At 40.4% G+C, this 10,364-nt stretch overlaps 1 long non-coding RNA gene across 2 annotated transcripts; it reads right to left on the reverse strand.

Moving 5' to 3' along the window:
• Positions 1–188: 188 nt before the first annotated feature.
• LOC111863983 lies at positions 189–2,877 on the reverse strand. Of its 2 annotated transcripts, none has more exons than XR_002842710.2 (3): positions 2,761–2,877; positions 1,916–2,135; positions 189–1,471 (listed from the first exon to the last, which is right to left on the reverse strand). It is a non-coding gene; the product is annotated as an uncharacterized LOC111863983 (long non-coding RNA). The 2 variants fall into 2 exon arrangements; XR_002842711.2 differs by lacking the exon at positions 2,761–2,877 and adding an exon at positions 2,554–2,754.
• Between the last annotated feature and the right edge of the window lie 7,487 nt (positions 2,878–10,364).

Raw genomic sequence — 10,364 nt, forward strand, 5'->3', positions numbered from 1 at the left:
TGTTCTTTCATCCTTCCTTCTGCATGACAACTACGCCGCATAATACATGTATGTATCCTCTTCATCCAAGAAACTATGACAGAATAATCTCGCCTACCATTACAACCAAAATTCCCAGCAAATCTCCAGTTACAAAGAGCAGAAACATTGTCAGTAATTCCAGGCACACTACAAAAGAAAACACAATGTAAATTTGCTCATATTCTATACATATATATATATATCACTGGCATGTAGTCTTATTATCAGACTTCATTGATACTGTTCAAGACAAAACAGATAAGTTTCAACATCAGTCTTAAGTTGTACAAACAAAGTCCAATCATATGCAACTTCGTAACATAGTCTTTCAAGCGATCTTTGTGGTCATCCCAACATAAAGCCTCAAAAAAAAAAATTACTGAATATAAACATAAATATGATTAACAAAAACAGAATATCAGAAAGTTCCCAACATGTCTGAGATCTGATATTCTCACAATGGTGACTATGAAGATGTGATACCATGCAGCCTAGTACAAGGAACACACTGCATCCATCTTCAAGGTCAAAGGGCGAGACCTGCAAAGCAAGCAAGCAGAACCTAGTGGTCTTACTCTGTGACCCTACCAGTCTACACGGCTTCACAACACAGCAGATAGTGCTCTACTTGTCACTCAGCATTCGGGGATAAAATAGTTTACTCTGTCAACTTTTCAATGTTTTTCGTAAAATTCATCTCCATTTGTCATCATGAGTATTATCGTTTGTCTAAAGCAATTTGGCTTAAGGATACGAAAACTAAGAGGGAACTTTGTCTTCTGAGTAAACTGTGAATCTGGTTCCTGTGTTTGATGTATCAGTCCCATTACTACTTCATCCTATGTTTTCTTTGGTAATGTAACCTCAGATTCGAGTTGAAGGGAAACTGTCTTGAACACACTGTACAGGTGTAGGGCAGGCTGCCAGTGTGGTACAGCATGTGTCTTTTGAGGTAATGTTTAGTTAACTTCTTGTTACAAAAGTCACACGAGTAACGCCCGTCTTTTTTACATTTTTGTAAGAGGGAACTTTGTCTTCTGAGTAAACTGTGAATCTGGTTCCTGTGTTTGATGTATCAGTCCCATTACTACTTCATCCTATGTTTTCTTTGGTAATGTAACCTCAGATTCGAGTTGAAGGGAAACTGTCTTGAACACACTGTACAGGTGTAGGGCAGGCTGCCAGTGTGGTACAGCATGTGTCTTTTGAGGTAATGTTTAGTTAACTTCTTGTTACAAAAGTCACACGAGTAACGCCTGTCTTTTTTACATTTTTGTAATTCACGTTTTATTTTTCTGCATTTATCAAAGCTTCTGGATTCCTCATTCCTGTTTTCTGGTTCTGATTCTACACGCTGAGTAAAATTCTTTGGAACACATTTATGTTCTTCAGTTTCACATTCTGCGTTGCTCACTAATGTACTCCCAGGTCCAGAATTTTCTTTCACATTCTAAAATGTAGAAACAGAATTTACTTCAGCTTGTATAACAACAGTGGGCTTGAAAAATTAATTAACAAACTAGCTCCAAGAGATCTGAGGATCCTATCAAGATTACATTCTTCTCAAATATGACAACACTGTTTCGTTTGGTACATGGCCACCAACACTTTAGTGGAACTTGTATCTCCATCTTCAGGGTAGAAGTGAGGCCAACAAGGAAAAGTGGTACATAAGGATCAACTGGGAAGAGAGATACAGACCAGCCAGCGGTCATGATGTAAATATATGATATTACCTTTCAGTGACTCAACTAACAATTTTGAATAAATACATACTGTGACCAAGTAGATAGATGTGACTTTATAATAACCTTCAGGGGGTAGAGGACATGCAGTTCAGATTCCAGAATAATCAATTTCAATATGAATATTCTATTCTGTGGTTAACACTAACCAAATTCAGTGCTGGGTATACTTCTTCAACTCTCTTCAGTAAAACCCGTGGGATTCGGGTTGCTAATGAGTGCAAGATTCTATGCAACTTTGCAAGCCGTTCTTCTTCACTGTTTGATCGTTGAGTATATTGAAATGTGCTGTGTGTTTCATGTACTGATGACATTCTGAATGATGGATGTCATGACATAACCACATGCCTTCATCTGGCACCTCTAGCACTGTAAAAAAAGAATGCATACATATTAATATAACTCAATAATAATCAAAACCTTATATTTAAAAACAGTCCCCTCAATGTAGGGTATCATTAAAAGACATGCACCAAATAAATTGAACGCGTAAAATATACTAGTTTTGTTTAAAAATTGTATACAGCATAGTTGGGCGATGCACACGGTAGAATAAAAACTATGGTTTACTTTCAGTATTTTAGAAAATCTAACAAATGTGTTCCACTTCCGTATCAAACTTAACAGATCGTAAGTAAGTTGTTACGAACACATCAGATCCTTCAGTTATCGTTCGCACCCCCCGGTTCCGTGACGATTACATTTCCTAACATCTATCAATGTGCTTAATAAATACCAAAATATAATGAAGTTAAGTCAAAACTCGGCGTCAGAAATTATAACCTACTTAAGACAGAAAAGACTCAGCATCTGACAACTTCTACTCTGGACGCCTCAAAGCATCTAAATCACACTTCATTTGCGCGTGGACCGACTTATTTAACAAATGCACGGTAATAGGAACAATTCCCCAAAGCTCAAGACAATCCATAATCAAGATTTTCTCAACGAAAACGCGGAGACCAAAAACACGACTAAAAAAATGAGTTGCAACCTTGTCCTTTTCATATGATTTAATACAATTGCCAGACTTCACGTCGGAACGCCAACACAACCACACTTCGAACCGATGAACAATTTGGATTCGGAACCGCTAGATCGCACTACATGCTCTCAACAAGTCACGAACGTCACGAATAATGGAATCGATAGAGCGTAGAAGAGCGTGGGGGGAAATTGTAAGTGCAGCTTTGCGAAGAAGGGGATAGATGTCTCCAGCGTCACCAGTTTGCTCAATATTAACGCTATGTATGGTGACGTTCTTCGTAAATCTATGAATACTGCATATAATTGGTCTTCAGGGTGTCGTAATGTACTGCCTATGTCACTTTCAAGGTTTCTGATGCACCTAAGCAGGTACATTGTGGCTTACAATGACCTAAGAACATCCGACAACCTATGAATATTAACTAACAAACTTCTAAGATAACTACGAGACCATCTCAACACATTACATAGACGGCCGCGACACAAGTAATGCGAGAATCATTGGATGGTTTAATATACTGGTCGGAAAAAATCGACGCTACCAAGATCGAAACGACATTCAAGTGTAGGAAAGTTCAAGGCAGAAAGGAAATTTACTACAAAGAAGGATCATGATCGATTTGAGGTTCTCACAGCAGTGACCATGAGTAATACTGTCTTCGGGGATTTGACGCTGTGTAGTCTGGTAGAAATTTACTGACGTGTTGGAGGCAGTATATAGCTTTAAAAGGTCGATAAACTTAATACACTACATGAAGTCATATCCCAGAAGACAGTACCGCTGTGAGAACCTCGAATCCAACATAAATAAACAAATTTGTAAGATACCATTCATGTCACATTTACGCAAGAAAGCCGTATCATAAAGCAACGTAATTTCTGCGATAGGTGTTTCTTGTACAGCAAATCGCCTTGCTTCGGGCAATTGCCGACATTATGAAACAACGGAAAACCATTTGGACAAATGAATTCAAATGAACCCCATGGCACCCGCGCATTACTCGTGGGGAGAAAAAAAATTGCTCTGAATTACGAAAGCGTCTAGCAATCAATAATTTATACGCCGCTTTGTATGCCTGTCGTTCTTACGTAAAATAAATTCCTAGTACAAAAGGCATGAAGCGCCTACTTTTTAAAATAATCTGTTAACGACAACTATTGTATCGATTTCAATCTAGTATTCGAACGTCATGGGACTGCAGGGCGGTATGAAGGAGGAAACCTAGGCATGTGCCCCTCTGGATTTTTGGAATAAAATCAAAATTGAATGAAAGACACAAAATAAATGAGATTATTAATAAAATTAAAAGTGTTTAGAAACATTTTTTTCTGTTTTGGATATTTTACGGCAGGTATGTCCAACGCGTCGATCGCGGGACGATTTTTGGTCGATCTCATAGGCCGATAAGGAAATTATACGTTAAAAGCATATAAATTCACTTGTAATATAAAATAAGAAAGAGATCATAGCTACTACTGAAGATCTTTAATTATCAAGAAACACCATTATGCGGCGAATAGAAATGATGTGTGGAAACATAACTGAACAGTTGAAAGATGTTTCCAATTGTGTTGCTTTCTCCCTCCTACTGGATGAATCTACAGACGTCAGAGACACAGCCCAGTTACTAGTTGCTTTTACAACAAACATCATGTGTCGTGTTATTTTTACCAATATTTTTGCTTAAAGCGGGGTACGGCAATAGGAGGTGGTGGTAGATCACTGGCAATTTTGACACTAAAAAGTCGATCACAGCCTGTTTGAAGCTGGACATGCCTGTTTTACGGCAATCACTAAATCAGTTTTTAACGTGAGGCCGCAAGCAAACTTTCGGTTCCCCCCGCCCCCTTTACCAAACATCCTGGTGGTGTCCATGAAACCAAAGGAATCCAATTTCTTTCGAGGAACGCCGCTAAATTCTCCACAGAATTACATGTGTTCCACAGTTCATTTCAAGTGTTCTTGTTAGAGAACTGCAGAAAGCTCTTCCAGTTCTTTGGCGAATTTATAGCGAATAAATGTGAAGCCAACTCTATGCCTAACAGATCACTAACAAGACATGAAGGGAAAGGGCGGTAAACCTCCACGCATTACTAAAGTCAGTATTGGATGGAGGAGAGCTTCAGGCCCCAGCCGCTTTACCCGCGGGTTGGAGACACAGTTGGTCTGGACGGTGCGGAGAAGAGGCATGTCTCTGATATCATGTTCCTTAGTCATTCAGCCCGGAGCCTAGTCACTATACTCACTGAGCTATAAGTAGGAAAACAAGTAAATTGCAATGGCGGAAAGTGACGTCGCGAAGCAGGCCTGTACGACACCAGCTTTCACATGACAGGATAATATAGTCTGACTGACCACATGGAGCCGAGTCCCTCTTGGGAAGCTGACAGTCGGTCAGCCACTCAGCAAATTTACGGCACGTTATGAAACCAGATGGTTCAGTACCATGTTCACAACAGCCCGCAGGAGGACCCTATCCTGAGTCAGCTGAATAAATCCCACGACCTCTCATCGAATCCTTTCAAGAAATATTTAATATCATCCTTCCATTTATGTCTAGGTCTTCTAATCGTCTCGTTCCTTCAGGTTCTTTCATCCAAACTTGATGCGCACAGCGTACCCATGTGTTCTACATGCCCTGACCATCTCATGCAATAGTCCCTCCACATACTCCTGTTACTTCCTGCCAACGAAGTCCAAATTCTATTCTCACCCACCCCCTGTCTGGCTGTGACCATTTCTTCTTCTGTGAAGAGACGCCATGCAGTTCAGTAGGGTGCCTCCGTCTTCAGGGTGGAAGGGTGGAAGCAAGTAACCACCACGGACCCGGCAGAAAGCATAAGCAGAACAACCAAGAAGATGAAGGCAGGAATTTTCTTCGAAACACCGACGAGATTCTACCTGACTACACGGCGTCATATAACATAAGAGAATACTGTTCGTAGCTGCCGCTGTACCCTTAAATGTCACATCCACACGCAACTACAGGTTAAATTATAGGTTTCTGTGCTTCAGCATACTGTAACCTTACAGGGAGGCAAAACATTCTGGGTCGCACTGCAGAGTCTCAGCACCGCACGAACTGAAGTCATTAGCGAGGGAGCCGTCCAGGGAGGTGCCGCTTCACGCAGGTACTCTCTCTACTTGTCTTCTCTGTCATCTCCTTATTCACCCTTCTCTTCTCTCCTCCTTCTACTTCTCATATTTCTCCTTATCACCTTCGCATTCCTGTTTTCCTCTATCTTCTTCGTCTCTCTTTCCTTCGGTTGCTCCACTCACAACTCTTCCTTTCCACTGGTACTTTCTCCCGTTCTTGTTGTCTCCTTTCTACATATAAGGGCTGGACGGCCGAGGAATCTGGGATCGTTTCTCAAAAGGCGGTTAAGAATATGTGGAGCTATATCTCCACTCCCCATGCGTGGTACTTAATTAAGCACGGGGACGGCTTTACCTTATCTCCAGCAGCTCAGACTGGCGGCGTGACAGCGAATCACGTGCTGCGAGAGACGGCAGGGAATAATTTGAGGAATTCTTCCTACATTCGCCTGGGTGAACTGAGGAAAACCACGAAAGTTGTCAGTCAGGAAAATCGGTGTCCAAGCTACTCACTTCCTGAAAACTATTCGGATGCTTCTCCGCTTGCGTTGCGGTCTCGTGGACTGACGTCACATATATTTGTAACTGGTTACCAGCGTTTCGGAGGAACAGCTGCTACCATGTTCAGAGTCGAATTGTGTCCCCCCCCCCAGGTATTTAAGGAGGCTTTCATTATTGGTAGTAAGTACAGATGGATGATGAGACGGCTAATGAATGACGAATTGGAAAGGATTTTGAAGGAATGGGTAGTGGCTTAATCTTGGTACTACCCAATCTTTTATCTGAAGGGACTGCGGAAAACCATGGAAAATCTCATTCAGGATAACTAGTATCTCGGCCTTGATACAAACAATTCACTTCCCAAATACAAGCACAGGGTGTTGCCTCTACACTAACCTGCTCAACAAAATTATGTTATTCTGACACAAGGATTTTGTTTCCAGAATGACAAGAATTATTCTGCTGCTGGTGCTGTGTGCCCAACATGGCAGCCTCCTGAGTACATCACAGCACCAAATGGCGGCCTGTGTGGACGCCATTGTACACCAACACTTCACGCCACACCCACAGGTGGTGGTGTCAATGCCTGGCACTCAACGGAACTTCACACAGCACACACTTTCCCCTGGGTCACCGCAATATGAAGATTTCGAAGTGGTTGATCTTGTACTGAAGGGCATGAACAAGGAGATGGGCTATCCTGTTCTGATCTCACAGAGCAGGCATACACAAATATCACCCAGCACCGTGAATCTGTTTCATGGTGACTTGTGCCCCAAAGTCCACAGTTACATCATTTTCCTTTGGAGAGATGAGCAAAGTGGCAGCATACTTACGTCCTTGAACCAACAGCTGGAATCACTGAAGGTCAATAAGTATTCAGACAGCAGATACAGACAAGACATGCTGATTGTGACCACTGAGATTCCATTGTCACTTGCAAAGGGTTTGCTGGAATTCTTGTGGAAAACCAGAAGGATCGTGAATGCATTGATCTTGTGACAAAGTAGTCATACGGCGGAAAATCCGACTTTCGATTTATACACATGGTTTCCATACGAATCAGGGCACTGCGGAGAAGTGAAGAATATTATCCTGCTTGACCAATGGACAACAGGAAGATTCAGAAGCAATGTTCACTTGTTCCCGAACAAGATTCCTAGTGACCTGAAGGGTTGCCCCATCCAAGTGGCCACTATACATTACCCACCGTTCGTGATAATGACAGAAAGTTACACAAACATGGATGGCAGCACCACATACATGTTCAGGGGTTTAGAAATTGAATATCTTCTCCTTATTTCTGCAGTTATGAACATCAATATTAAGTTCCTGCCACCAATAGAAAGCAACTTACTGAAATTGGGCGAGTTAGGGGAAGGCAGGGCTGACATTGTCATCGGTGCATTTCCTACAAGATTTCAACAAACAATTGATGAGGATCCCACAAAAGCTTATGTATATACAACTATCAAATGTTATGTTCCTTGCCCTAGACCTCTTCCCAGAACAGAGGGCATAACACGAGTGTTCATGCCTTCTGTATGGCTAGCCATGTTTCTGGTTTTTATTCTGACTGCTGGCCTCTTCTGGGTCACAGTCAAGACAACACTTGACGCTGCACTACATCACTGCTTCTACACTGCCTGGGCTGTTCTCTTGGGCGTTTCAGCACCAGTAATTCCCACAAACCACAAACTTAGGATTTTCTTCTTAACATTTGTTTGGTATTGCTTTGCCATGAACACAGTGTTCCAAGCATTTTTTATCTCATTCCTCATCCAACCAGGATATGAAAAGGAGATCCAAACAATGGAAGAACTCAGAGAGGCTGGAATACAAGATCTTGTATTAGATCGTTTCATGAAGGAATTTGCAACAGATGATGAGAAGGCATACTGCAGAGATGATGAATGTTTAGTGAACTTGATTAAAAAACAAGACATTGCACTGAAGACTAGCAAACATCATATGGAATACATTGCTTCAACTATAGGTATAATTAAAAATCATGATAAGTATTTGTGTTTTCTTGATGATATCATAGGTCCAGTAATGTACAGTATGTATTTACTGAAAGGAAGTCCCCTGCTAGACAGATTAAATGTACTAATTCAACGCTGTTTGGAAGGGGGCATTGGTGAAAAATATTGGGCAGAACTCAGGTGGGATGCAATATTAAAAAGCAAAGCCAACTTTATGGAACATGCCACAGCTGATAGTGACATGTATTTTGTGTTCAGATTGTCACACGTCAGAGTGGCATTTAGCACGCTACTTCTGGGGTGCACATGCAGTATGGTTATGTTCTTAGCTGAGGTCACATTCAACTATACATGACATTGGGATAAAACTTTTAAGATGAAGAGAATAATTAATTAAGACTGAAGATGATCCTATGATATATGATTATGTTTCAATTCAGAAAATGCGTCACAGTACGCTCTACAGTATGGATAACTTGTACGCTTCAAAATACAGGTATTGTCTGTGGTATTAAATTCCACTGACTTTCATGTATTAATGTAGATTNATATGATTATGTTTCAACTCAGAAAATGTGTCACAGTACGCTCTACAGTATGGATAACTTGTACGCTCAAAATACAGGTATGGTCTGTGGTATTAAATTCCACTGACTTTCATGTATTAATGTAGATTTTTTCCTATAGAAACCTTTACAACCCACAGCTGCAATAAAATACAAATAATTGTGGGTCTACTGACACCTTAAATAAGGGCAAAAATACTGCTAATGTGAAATTAAATGTAAATTGCAACTGCACTACATGTCACCTCCTTACATGACTGATGCACGCACGTAAGCTAGCCAATGGCGTGATACAAATCCTGCTGCCTTCAATGCATCCTCATATGCAATCCACATTTTCCAACAAATAAAAATTTCTTTAAAATACTTTCGGGCAAATTTGTTTTAGCTTTTCATTCTTTATTAAAAAGCTAATATTTATCTCGCATTTTCATAAAGGCATCACAAATTTCATAATCAAGTTGCATAATTTCTTTAGGAATGAAATTACAAGAATCTTCTGCCAGAAGACCCAAGGAGCTGCTAAAATTCAATAGAAACCACTTACATATGGTGGGTTGTAGGAATACCTACAGGACACTGTCACCTGGAAGGACACCTTTTCAAAATTGGACAGACAGACAGTCTTATTAGCGAAAGGTGCCTAGAACAAGATGAATCGGCTGCACACACATATATACTACTGTGAAGCCATAACTTACTTAAGGTTCAATCACTGGGCCATTATTTTGTGGCACCAGATGACTGTCATGACAAATGAAGTGCAGGATCCTTGAAGGGCTAAAGAAGAGCAGTAAGCACAATAGATGACTGAAGGTTGTGGTGCAAGGGCCAGTAGTTGGGCCCACCCCTTATATATGTGTAACACAGACACACACTGTTACACATTTTCAAGAGTCTGTTTATGAAAGTAACTAGGGGAAGGTTGCTATCGATGGGCCACTTTAACAAAACGCTCCTTAAAATCGTCAAATTTGGGAATTTTAGAGTTTTGTACATGTTAATGTAAATATTACTTTTCATACTACACATATCTAGAAGTAGACGTTGCAATTATGAAAGGTTAAGTAAATATTGGGAAAATAAAAATAAGTGTCATTGGCCCAATGAAGGAAACCGGTCGCCTTCATTGGGCCGGGGAGTTTCCATGAATGGGCCGGTAGCTATTTTATTTTTTAATACAGTATCGCCTTAATACAAGTCAGTAAAATGTTTAAAACTATTTTGAGCATGATTCGTAAATATTAAATGCTGATTAGAGACCAACACAGACCACAGAAAATACATTGAAACATATTAAAGATAGCTTCGCATTATTCACACGGAATCATTAAATGCTACTTTAAAATCAGGAGTAGGATTTTTGTTTACTCTTTTGTAACCATAAAATAATGTGAGAATCTACGAAATAACATCGAATTTTGTTTATTAGAAACAATTTAATGGAAGTGAGAATTTGAGG

This window comes from Cryptotermes secundus, unplaced genomic scaffold (assembly GCF_002891405.2).
Source record: "Cryptotermes secundus unplaced genomic scaffold, Csec_1.0 scaffold279, whole genome shotgun sequence".
Taxonomy (NCBI): Eukaryota; Metazoa; Arthropoda; class Insecta; order Blattodea; family Kalotermitidae; genus Cryptotermes; species Cryptotermes secundus.